The sequence below is a fragment of the Hipposideros armiger genome, unplaced genomic scaffold (assembly GCF_001890085.2).
Source record: "Hipposideros armiger isolate ML-2016 unplaced genomic scaffold, ASM189008v1 scaffold_116, whole genome shotgun sequence".
Classification (NCBI taxonomy): Eukaryota; Metazoa; Chordata; class Mammalia; order Chiroptera; family Hipposideridae; genus Hipposideros; species Hipposideros armiger.
This window is the reverse complement of record NW_017731466.1, coordinates 335606-349238: the sequence shown is the minus strand read 5'-3', so window position 1 is coordinate 349238 and position 13633 is coordinate 335606.

Genomic DNA, 13633 nt, shown 5'->3' with positions numbered 1-13633 from the left:
GCTGCTGGCCACTCACGCTGGTTACTGGCTACACACGGCAGCCCATGGCTACCCACTGCTGCAGGGGTTGCAGCCTACGCCATCTCCAGCGACTCATGGCAGCCCAGCTCCAGGTTGAGCTATTGTTCAGCATCTTAGCTGTAGAGGGCAGTGTCACTGGCCCTCATATGTGGGATCCCAACCAGGGTCCTCTGGCGTCCCAAGCCAGCTCTTAACCAATGTGCTACTCAGCAGGTCCGAAACCCAATTTTTTGAGGAATTAAAAACAATTGTTATAAATTGAGTCTTCACAAGAACAGGAATGCAACTCTAGAATCAATTCAAAGCCCACTTATCCTTTTTACTAATCCCCAAAGCTCCCCTATTTATCTGAAAATAAGGTATTTAAAAAATTTTTATTCTCAAACAGTTAATATTCTGTTTAAAAGAAAAAGAATTCAAGAATGTTAGATAAAAAACACTTTTAAGAAAGAAAACAATTCAAGGGGACAAACATGGAGAAGCTGTAGTCATGTTAAGAAAAAGAATAGAAAGGAGGTTATTTAGAGCTATATTAGGAAATTGTTGAATTCATCTTTAAAAGGCAGGGAAATAGTAAAAACAAAAATCCAAGAATGGAAGACTTTTTAAAATGCTAATCTTTCTCATTTAAATTAGTCAATGTATTCAATAACCTCCTCAATTTTGGAAAGTTCAATGTGAATTAATTTATTTTCCTGACAATATTATTCCCAGTCTCAAAGGTCTTTATATCCATGATTAAGGTGTTATATACATGTCCTGTTTTGAAAAGCGAGTTCATCCAATGAGATTGGTATTTGAGGAACAATTTGAGCATACCATGAATTTTGCATTTGCTTATGCATTATTTTATCTGTGAGAAATAGTAGAGGAATGCAGAAGACAGCCCCGCTGGACTGATTCAGGTTGGAATACACAAAAGGTGCATGTACACACACATGCACACACACACTTATACAGATGTTAACCCTCCTTCCACCGCTTCACAATAACTCACAAGTTCCAACCTCTCTGTTGCCCAATTACACAAGCCAACTTCATGTGTTTTTCAAGATAAAATAACCTGCGTATTGTACTATTTATGTACTTCTTAACAATTCAACATGTGTAAAAATTTTCTGGTCATATTCATTAAGTTCCCCCCTTTTCTTTCAAAGTTTTACTGATGAAGCTTTTGAGTGTTGTGGCCCTAGTATCATTTTTTTTTTTTTTGCATAACCACTATGGTTTTTATTACACAATTTTTCAGAACACAGTGATTTTTTAAGGAACACATATGTCTCATTATCACAGAATCAACTGTATTCTCGCTCTATGATCAATCATTTCACCATAAAGTTGACTGAGATTCTTGTCACAAATAAATTTAAGGCTTTGGCATTTCATTACTATTGAGTTGAGCTACCAAGTCATACTGTTGGATGTTCTCTTATTCGTGTTTAAATTCTAGATTCTTTCTGCATTTTCCATGTTTCAATTAAGAGTTCATTTGGCAGCCAATAAACCCAGCGGTTTGAAAACAAGTTACAGTTTGAGAATATTTGTAGAACTTTATGCTTAGAGAGATATGGTCATGCCTGATGGTTTCTAATAAAAATGACTAGAAAACTGCGTCTCCAATGCTTATGTGAATAGAACCCAATATTACTCAGAGCAAACAAATGCCAACTGTGAGACTCACAAATTCACTAATTCAGTAGATTCTTCATTAGAATTTAGTAAACGTATTCACCACTGCCCATTTGATGTGTCATTCTGACGTACTGGAAGCTGTCGAATGCCTTTAGCTACATTTCTTCCGTTAAGTCAAACTGGTGATATCCTTCATAGAACATTTTAAAATATGTGTCTTCATTTTGATACTTTCAATTATTATCTTAATAATGCATGAGTTTAGACATGTGGGAGATAATACTAGCTTACTATTTCCTAGGCAGTGTCACAGAGTTATTTAAAAACCCGTTTAGTAGGGTACTAAAATCCCCTCCATTTACATATGGGAAGCGCCAAAGCACCTTAAAGTAATTTACCTAAGTTTACTTCACTAGCGATGAAGCCTGAAATTTGAACCCAGGTATTCTGACCCCTGAGTGAGTGTATTTGATCACTAAGTATGCCTTTGACTTGGGAGAATTGAGCATGTTATCTCCTGGATGGAGAGAGACAGCTTACTTTGTGGTGTGATCATATCATAGTGGTCACTTGATCTAGCTCCTAGACCTGTGACTGACACATTTTAAGTGAGTGGGATGATAACTGTTATAGTCCAGGGATCCATCTACCATTATCCTCTTATTTCACCAAATGGGGGCTGAGCCAAACGTAAGTCATTTACACTCAAGAACTGCATCTTGGTTCCATGTGTACTCACCTTGGTCTAATTAATGATAATGTATCTCTCAAGATGGGGGAATAATAGCCCCAGTTTGTCTTTCAGCTGTAGAAAGTCACTCTACCATTCTCTTCTCTAGATTTTACAGTCCAAATTCTTTTATTTGCCCTTACAAATGTTCTCTGCTTTCTAGTTTTTATTTATTCTTACTCTTGTTGTTCATTTCTGCACCATCTTATGTTCTACGTTAAATGATGTTTTATTTAAAACATATAGATCTGGAACCTTTTTTTGTTTGAAATTGTATTGAATATTAAATTATATGGACCATAACTAGCATTTTCCAATTATTTATCACCTGGAGAGTATAATTGTAGTTGAATTAGATATTCCATTATGGGACCAATTCCTATAGTGGAGAGAACATTGATGTTTGTGGGAATAAAGAAACTGAAGAATTTTATATTGGAATAATACCAACATGTTTGTTTCCTGGGCTGTGAATTATTTGTGAAGACTTGACTACATTCCTTATTTCTTCTGGTCTCAGCTGTTTCTCCATAAAAATAAGAACTGGGCTAATTGTTCTGTATTATTCCTTTCAGCTTTAACATTGATGTAGACGTGACTTCCCTGTCCACTGAATTAGTTGTAGTGTGGTGTAATTTTTAGTAGAGAAGACTTTTTTGTTAATTCAATGCTGACTCATCATTTTTTCCTGCCTGTGTGGAATAACCCTTGTGCCATGAAGAACTTTTTAATTTGATTTTATCCCTAAGGTCTTATTTTACTTTAAATTAATTTGGCCTTTGGCTTATTTATAATTGATTAAAATAACTCTTTCTTTTTTCTCTTATTATTTTAAATAGCTGTCCCTATGGGTAGTTAAATGCTTCTGTATTTTCATTCAAAACATTGATTAGGATTTAAGCATATCAGTTCTTAGCTGACCTCTATGGACCGGAAAAACAGGAGTGACTTTTTTAGGATAACCTGTCTTTGGCAGATACAAAACATACAATATATTAGGTTTGTTCTTAGTTTTCACCAGCACTTCAAAAGCCAGAGGCCAGAAACAAGATTTTTCCACAGTCCTTTGAACAATTTCAATAAATTTCACTTAATTATATGTTGCCGTGGTCTCAGCATTCGTAAAATGAAACTCTTCCTTTTTAACTTAAACAATTTAACTTATAACTAAAACAATTAAGAGCTCTGTGAGGTATAGTCTAATAAAATTATTTGATCTCTAGAAAATGAAAATGAACATTAAAAATGCATTATGTTACATTTTATGGTCACCTTAATATGAGAAACCGTTGTATCCATTAAAAAGAACAGTATATCATATATAATGAAAAGAGTATAACAACAATAAACTGTTAGAACAGAGAAATTACAGAATGTAAATTAATAGGAAAGTGGTATATAAAGGTATCAACTGACATGCTTTTTCAGAATGAAAGGGCCCACCAAGTGGGTAGCACAATAAATGGAAAAATACCCAGACAGAGGATATAGTCATGAAATTTCAGAAAAGCAAGGACAAAGGGAAGATCTTAAAATCTTCCAAAGAGGGAGGAAAAAGAATGTCACATAAAAAGCTGAGCAATTATAGTAGGGCCAGCAAATCCCATGGTGGGAAGCGTGACTTATTCCACATTGTGCTTCCTGGAAATAAGGTGTGGAGGCATGACTGAAATATGAACTTTCTCTCCTCAATTGGCGCAGTGGCCAAGGCAAGCCTGAGCCAGCAAGCGAAGGTCATCAGAGAGCATGAAATGCTTTGTGAGATGAGCCAAAGCGGGGGTAACCGCTACCAAGCACAAGGCTGACCTGGGAACACAGAGCTGCAAGACACCGACACTACGTGGTTTCAAGCAAATCCTTTAAGTGAGGTTCTAGCTAATACTGAAAGAGCAAAGGGGAAGGGGGCATTTAGGCCACACCTTGGTGAAGTAAAGCCTTGCCTCATTCTCAGTGTATTTCTAAACTCCGTGCGTGGGAGTGGAGGGTGGGGAGGGGTGCAGTGATGTTCTGTTGGATGAAGGACCTTGTTGAGGGAATGAATATGAGGCATAGTTAGTCACTTGGCTAATCTTGGACAAAGATGTAAATACCCAGAGCAGTTGAGAAAGGAGAAGGAGCGTTTTCCTGGCACGTTGGGCTTTCAGTGATAAAACTGGGACCGTCCTAGACAAATTAGGATGATTTGGTCACCCAAAGTGAAGTTCCAGGGAATGTGAAGATGCACAGATAAATGCAAGACTGAGACTGGGTTGGAAAGAAAAATAACAGAAGAATAACAATGGAATGGGACTTGCCAGAGTTTGAGAGTCGAGTTCAGGAGAAGCCTACTTCTGAGGGAGAGCCTTCAGTGTCAAAGGGGTGAAAGGCTGAACTTGGAGCTGGCATGCAGCAGACATAATATAGTGTTTGCCCAAGATTGTGGACAGCTCGTGTCTGCCCTTTCTCAGGTTTAAATAAGTATCTGTCAAATATAAAATAGAGAAAATTTCCAATCTACCTTTTCTCAGAATTAATTTGTGGTGCACACGAATTTAATCAAAAATTAGATTTGTTTTCTAGATATGAGGTTTTAATTCTGATTCTGTGGATCTGCTTACCATAGCGAACCATCACTCTCAGAAACCAAACACCCCCATCAGAGCGTCCCAGGGATACACCCTGTGTTCTGCTTCCCCTGGTGCTCTCCTCAGGCCGATGATGCTTCATTACCTTTTGAAATTCCCAAGGACACAACTCATTTTCATAAACACAAGATGTGACAGAAATTCAACAAAGGCCCCACGACATTGGCTGCTGTCTGGAAAAAATGCCTAATTGGTCTATATGCTGAGAAAACAACAACAACCCAGAATGCAGTCTGAGACTGAAATTTCAAAGGCTAGTTTCGAAAGATCTGCTGAACCAGGATGTTGGCAATGTATAGTTTAAGAAGAGAATACTAAACTTGTATGGAAGCACAGTTTGAAATTAGATTTTAGTGTTTCTCTTTTTTTTCTTTTGTAAAGAAAGTATAAGCTTTTTCTGAATATAACTGCCACTTTTCCATTGTCAATACTGCTATACATGATGCCATAATTTTCCATCATCTAATTTACCCCAGCAGTTCTGCATTTTGAAATGCAAAATAATTATTCTCCACACTGGGTCTTAATTTTGTGTGCCATATGGGATTAATTGGAAATAGTATGTAAAAATATTAGATATCTAGAAAAGTAACAAAAAAAATGAAATATGACTTAGAGAAGCAGGTTAATGCCTTTGAGGGACAGTAAATGATAAAAAAATTTAAATAATGGGAAGGTAAAAGTTGTAGAGAAATAATATTGCAGATATACATAAATAAGAAATAATACATTAGATATTGAAATAAAACATTTTTTACAAAGGGCAACTCCAAATTGGGAAATATTTCTTATTTTCCTTTATGGTTGAGCCTATTGTTTTCAAAGTCACTTAAAACAGACTATTACTTTTTAAAACAGATTTAAATCTGTATAACCTTGGAGCTCTTAACCATTTGCATTTTAGCATCTGCTTTGCATGCTTCTTAATATGCATATCTCAGAATTGATTCAATTTACAAGCTCCTTCAGGAGGACGTGTGCTACTATTATATTGCAGAAATGACAATATTCAACAATCTGCACAACATAAATCTGAAAGGATGGCAAAGAAAGAATGCAGTTAGGAGACTTCAAGTTAGATCATAGTTACTGACTCACTTTGTGACCTTGCACAAGATATCTAAACCCTCCAAGCTTCAATTTTCGTATATAAAATGGATTAGACAACCCCTGTAAGACTCTTCCCCACTCCAAAAATTTTCACAAATACACCTCTTTTTACTGGGGGAAGTACTGATCTTTTCAATTGGGAAACAGACATCAACAGATGCCTCTACTCCCCTTTTGATAAATCATATTTAAGAAAAAAGTTCTCAATAGCTTCTGACAAATCACACTACTGTAACAAATACTACTAAAGATAAATATCATAAACTGGATATTAACAGCTCCATACTAATAAAATGAGGCACAAAAAATGTGTTAAATATCAATAATCATAATAATTATAAATATAAGAAATTTCCTTGATGAGAGTCTCATGTGGGGGATGGGGAGAGAAACTTACTACAAAAGCAAAAACTAAATCTAGCTATAAGCTAATTTCAAGAGATGTCCCTATAAAGTAAAGATATAGAAAGGTTGAAAGGTAAGGAATGGAAAATATTTTTAAAATTCTAATCAAAAGAAAGTTGATGTAGTCGCATTATCAAAATGAATAGACTTCAAAGACAAATGTATTGCTATGGATAACGAGGATAATAAAAGGAACAATTCACTGTAAAGATACAACAGTTCTGAATCCTGAATATACCCACCCATGTAGCCTCAAACATGAGATAAACATTGACAAAATTTCCTACAAATATTGCCAAAATAGAATTTTGATGGGACATTTTTATAAACTGATATAGATCAAACAGACATTCTAGTAAACATCTTGAATTGAAAGACATGTGTAGAACCCTACGGCCAACATTGGAAAAATACATATGCTTTTTCAAGGCAACATAGCCTATTAACAAACATTTATATAGAATCTGTGCATGCCTGCAACTATGATGACATCATTTGCATTATGCTATTAAGTGTCATAAATGTGCAATCAAAAGCAAATTTTCCAAGCTCCCCAGACAGGAAAATCTTTCATTGTGGTAGCCAAAGGGAGCAGAAAGGATGTGATCTACAATGTAAAGTTTTATGTGATTTGATAAATGCACGTATCTAGGTAACTACCACTAAAACCAACATAAAGAACGTTTCTATCACCCCAACTTGGGTCCCAGGAAGCCACCGATATGCTTTCTGTCATTATATATGTAAGATTTGTCTTTTCTAGACTTTCATAGAAATGGAATTATGTAGTTTGTACTTTTACATGTCTGGTTTCTTTCACTGAGTGTATTGTTTTCAGATTCAGTCATGTTGTTGTCTCAGCTGTTGGTTCTTTTGTGTTGCTGTGTTGTGTGTGTCCTGTAAACTGCTTTTCCACTGCCCTCTTGATAAACATTCTGGTTGTTCTCAGTTTTTTATTAATGAAAAAGTTGTTCTATGGACAATCACTTTACATGTACATGATACAACCAAGTAATGGCTCACACACAATTTCATGAGAGCAAGTGAGGGCTTAGGCAAAACTCATAGCCTAGATTGCATTAGTCCAGAATAACAGGCTTTTCTCTTTTTGGAAAACCTCATATTTTTTTCCACTTATGGGCTTTTATATGCTGGGTATAATTTTGTGTAGTTGATGTTTTCAGTTAATGTATATTGCTAATACTTGGCATATCCTTTGGTTACTAAGTTTTGAAAAGTGCCATTAACATAGGATTCCATGAGTGACCTCTTGGTAACTAGAGCTCTGCTGGGTTATGGCTGGTTAATTTTACTTGTGGTTTAATTTCTCCCAATGGTAGTCACTTGAAATCACAATATCCTTGTAGTGAAGGGTAATGCTGCATACATCTTACGTTGTATATGGTAAAAAAATAGCTCTTAATTTGTTTCCAGTAAATATTTGAGGTTGTCTATTTCAATGGAGTCTTCAAATGCAACGTCAAATTGCTAAAAATATGTGTTCACACGTTAGTGAAAAGGGACCATGCTCACCAGCTATGACTGAGTGGTTTTACTTCCCCAGGTTAGCCCGGGAGGGTTACTGACTATTTTTACTTCAAGCTCAGTGATTTGGGGACACATCTACATACGTAAAACTTTAGGTGGTCATACCATTTGCTTTCTGTAGAGCTGCTGACTGGGATGAGTTTTAAAATACAGAGGCATGGTGATGTTGATTCACACATTTCAATTTCAAGTTCCTTGAACAGAAAAACTGGCTCTGAAGTTGTTGCCTTTGTGTGGGCTTTGAAACTGAGAACTGAAGAAATTTGTAAAGAGACTAAATTTATGTGGCTTTCAAGGTACACAATGGAAGAAATAGATACAAGAGGTAGATAGAGTGCCTTAAACTGTTATGAAGAAATTAATTTCCTGAGTGAGGCAGGAGAACCACAGTGATTCCTGCTCTGGGCATGCATCTTGATGTAGTTCTACTGTGTTCTATCAGTTCATGTATAGTTGACCATGAGGAGAGGAGTCAATGCTGCTATCTATGAAATTTGGAGAATTCCCTGACTAGGAGTCAGAAGAACTGTTTTGTATTTCTAATTCTTTTACTAATCAATGGGGTAATCTGAGGTTAAGTCAATATGACCCTGAATAATATGAGGAAGTTAAACTAGATCAGGTATAAGTTTTCTTCCAGCCTATTTCATGCCTTTGTAAGTTTTAAATTAGGAGGCTAAAAGTTACAAACTTAGAAATAACCATGACTGGTCTAGATTAATGTTCCATCCAGCACCCAAATCTGTGCAAACAATGCCCCTAGGGAATGAACCATGAATGGTTGTAATTTTTCATACTGACATCAGCCTTAGCAGTAGAGCATGTATCAGCTCCTTGTAATCGCCATTGATGGCACCATAGTGCATACATCCAGCCTATCCTCTTTGAAATCCACTTATGTTTGCTGTCAGAACCTACCTCTTGGGGGTTAAGAGTTTCATAAGGTTATTGTCCTCTGTATGAAGAAGCACTTCCTTTTTTTTTTTTAGTCCTAAATTACCTTACTCAATTTTAAATAGGATCCCTTTTAAAGGAGACTCACTCTAGTATTTCAGATTTTGAAAGTTAAGTCTATGCTTGTTATAGTCACATTAATCACTGCTTTTTTATATTTTTAAGGTTTTTATCTGGTTGGCATCCTCTGGTTTTGCCTTTGGAGGTTGAAGAATTTTACGCTTTCAGTTCCTTCTTGCATTGCTGGCTGTCATTCCTAGAACTGTTTCCACTCTGAATCCTTGGGATTGCTCTAGCGTTCCTTTTATGAAATTTTACCAGGCTCACTTTGCATTTCTGGAGGTGCAACAATAAAGAAATATATAGGATTATAAAAGAAGCAGCAGAAGGGAAAAGCAATATAGTTTTGCAAACAATCCAAGCCTGGTTGGACTTTTGGGTCACAGCAGCCCATAGGTCTGTGTTCCCAAGAAGCCACCTACTACTCACCTAAATTTATATTAGATTAAAAAATAAAAATTGTGTTGTATTTATTCTTTCTGTTTTTTCTCTTCTCCCACTCTCCCTGTGTCTTTTATTTCTGTCATCTCTTTTTCTCATTCTCTTTTCACTTATTGTTGCTTAAACAAGCCAGCTGTTTGTGCTGTGGGGTTTTAGAAGACATTAAGCAATAAGAGTTATTATTCTGTACTACCACTGTAAATCCTATAATAAGCCTAAATTAATCCATAGCATCCAAATAAATAATAAAAATAAAAGGCAACGATTTTTTGGAAAGCAGTGGAGAATGCTGAAGAGATTATCGAGGCACGAGAAACTAAGAAAAGCCCTCCAAGATGAAAACTAACAAGAATTAAAGCCATCTAAGCTCGAGGTATTTTATTACCCATTTGAGATGCACTGCTTTGTTGCCCTCTCTTCAGGTCTAGTTCTTTTTCAAATTCAATCACTCTTATTTATGTTTCCTTCTTTCCCTGATTCCACTTCACGTGAAATCAACATGCATTGAATTTACTCTTGTACGTGCTGTTCGGCCTCAAGGTCAGTAGAGTTACAAAACCGGCAGAAGAGGGCAGCATGCTAAAATTTATTGAGCACTTGCTATATGTCAGGCACACTACTAGGCACTTTTACCTTTCATGAACTCTTCCCAGCATCCCTGTGGGAGAATTGTGATGTCCTTTTGTTCACATGTGAGTCATTCAATTATTTTTCCTGGGACATGCAGGTGGAAAGCGGCAGAGTTGGAATTTGAGTGCAAGCTTTACCCTGCCAGTAAACGGCTTTCAAACACCTTCATTAACGATGGCATTAAGAGATTGTTAGAATCACATTTTTTTTTCATTGTTCAGTTAATCTTTGCTTGAACATTACAATAGAGAGCTATTTTCTTCATAAGATGTATTTTTTGTCTCTATTCTTATTTTTCAGGAGACGAAAATTTACTCCAGATCAATTTTATAGATCAAGCAGAATGGCTCAAACTAAGTCTTTTCATAACATGGGTCTTCAGGAATACTGAGAATATTTTATGCACCTATCATCTACTCTTCCTTTATATAGTGTTCGTTGCCTTCACACAGTCAAGAATCAAGGGTGGATGTGTGTTTTTCTGTATTAAGGTAGCAGCCGGAGCTGGCTTTTCTCTGTCTGGGCTGGTTTCTGTTGTAGTTGTTGATGAATTTTAATAATTTTAGAATAATGCCATAGATTAATTTGGCAATTGCAGGAAACTTCAGAGGCCTGGTAGTGGTTTTTTTTCTCTCTCTCTCTTTTTTTTCCTATTTCTATCTACCCTTCTAGACGATTCTATATCAGATATAGCATACTTAAATGCCAATGAATATGAAATAAAACAAAGTTTCTTGGTAGGTCTCATTTGAAATTGGAGTGAAAGTTTATTTAAAAGTATCTACTGATGAACATGCCTGCTTTTAATGTTACTAAGTTATCAATTAGCTAATTTTATAATTGTGCATGGTCTACTGAACACTGAATTTCCTCAGTAGGAAAATGCTATACTTTCTTTTCCGGGGGCCCGTAAGGGGAAAAGAAGTAATTACTGTCGATGATCCTTCACTCTCTAAGTGCCATCGTTGCAAACTCACCTATTTATAATTCTAGCCACATATTCTCTATCTCACATTAGTGTAGGTAGAAACTGGAGGCTGACGGAATGCTTATTTAAAATCATCACTAGAATATATATGTAAATATAGAACCTTAAGTTACTGAGGGCGGATTGGAATATTTCTTTATAAGAGAAAAAAATTTAAATGATGGAAGCAATGGGCTTTATATTTTTCATTACTCCTTCCAAATGCGATACAACCTATACTTACACTCCTTAACTGGTAGGCAACTTGAGTGATTTGACTCAGCAGGATAATACCACTTAAGATGTTTCATCAGCCATCATGTATAAAGATTTTAGCGATAGCAGAAACAATTTTTTTTAATCATTATATTTTTCACTAAGGTCATTTAGAGATATAGTCAAATTTTTAACACAGGAAGTTTAAAAAGTCCAAAGCGGGGTAAGAAATACCGTGATGCTCAGAGCCATAAGGGCCTGGTTCTGCCTGCTCTGCCCAGGCTCCCATGGATTTGACTTTTCAGTCACTGATCGTCAAATTACTAATTTGCCTTGTTTGTGGGTTTCCACAGCAGGGATTCTTAGCCTTTTTATGTGTCCTGCATCCATTTGGGATTTTGGCAAAGTCTGTGTATCCCTTCTCAGAATAGCATTTTAAAATTCATATAATAAAACACATAGAATTGCGAAGGAAACCAATTACATAGAAATGCAATTAGCAAAGTATTAGAAACAAATTTGTGATATAGTCATTATGTACCTCCTTATTAATGCATTAAATAATACTATCTAGTGGTGAGTCTAATAACTACTATCATTTTGAAGTTGTGATCTGCATACAATATGTTAAGATTTCTGGGACAAATGTAATGGGATATGAGCATTTCTGATTTGTATTGATGACCAAGTTATAGTTATTGTTCTATATTACGGTTTATTTTTCAGCATCCATAATTGAAGAAAATTCTAATTTCAGTTGGAGGTTGGTAAAGCTAAGAATATCTTTTTTTTTTTCCTATCTAAATTCATAGACTGCCTGAATCCTATCTATGGCTCCATTAAGAAGTTATGAGCCCAAGATTAAGAATGCATGCCTTGAAATAACACAACTGCTTTCTAGTAGAGGGTGATAAATGCAATCTCATCTTACCATTTATAATTTTCAAAATGCCCTACTTTATCCTTTAGTGTATAGCCTGCTGACACAGTGTTCATTCTGCAGCCATGGACCAATGAGTAATTTCAACTTTCAAGTCGTATTGTTTAAGAAATCCATTTCCTAAGGCTATCCAGCTGCCACAGGTAGTGTTTCCTCTGATGCTTCTGGGCAAAGTAAATTGAAAACCTTCTGGAGAGGATTCACCATTCTGGATGTCATTAAGAACACTCATGATTCATGGGAAGAGGTTACAACATTAGCAGAAGTTTGGAAAAGGTTGATTCCAACAATACTCATGGATGACTTTAAGGCAGCAGTTCTCAACCTTCCTAATGCCGTGACCCCTTAATACAGTTCCTCATGTTGTGGTGACCCCCAACCATAAAATTATTTTCGTTGCTACTCTATAACTGTAATTTTGCTACTGTTATGAATCGTAATGTAAACATCTTTTTGTTTTCCGATGGTCTTAGGCGACCCCTGTAAAAGGGTCGTTCAACTCCCAAAGGGGTCACGACCCACAGGTTGAGAACTGCTGCTTTAAGGGTTGAAGACTTCAGTGGAAGAAGTAACTGCAAGATGTGGTAGAAATAGCAAAAAAAGAAAAAAAAAAGCCAACCCAGAATTAGAAGTGGAGCCTGAAGATGTGACTGAATTGTTATAATCCCATGATAAAAATTTAATGGATGAGGAACTGTTTCTGATGGATGAGCAAAAAAAAAGTGGTTTCTTGAGACAGAGTCTACTCCTGGTGAAGATGCTGTGAAGATTGTTGAAGCGACAACAAAGGGTTTAGAATATTACATAAACTTGATAAAGCAGCAGCAGTGTTTTAGAGGATTGATTCCAGTTTTGAAAGAGTTTCTACTATGGGGAAAATGCTATCAAACAGCATTGCAAGCTACTGAAAAATTGTTCATGAAAGGAAGAGTCAATCAATGTGGCAAATTTCATTGTTGGCTTGTTTTAACAAATTACCACAGCCACCCCAACTTCAGCAACCACCACCCTGATTAGTCAGCAGCCATCAACATTAAGTAGCACACTTGACTGCCATACCTTCTTTCTAAAGGTGAGAGACCAGCTAAGGCTCACTACCTACCACCTGCATTTGACTTCCGGTCTGCATCATACTTGTGTGCTATGTGCTGTTGAGTCAGATCTGACTCCTGGTGACCCTATAAATGAGTGATTTATGTCCACAATGTCCTGTCCTAAACATGCCTTTGGCTGCTTTCCTGGAGTTGTTCCATCTCATATTTGGTCTTCCTCATTTCCTGCTGTCTTCTAGTTTCCCAGCATCATTGCCTTTTCCAAAGAACCCTGACTTCTCATGATGTGCCTGTAGTAGGACA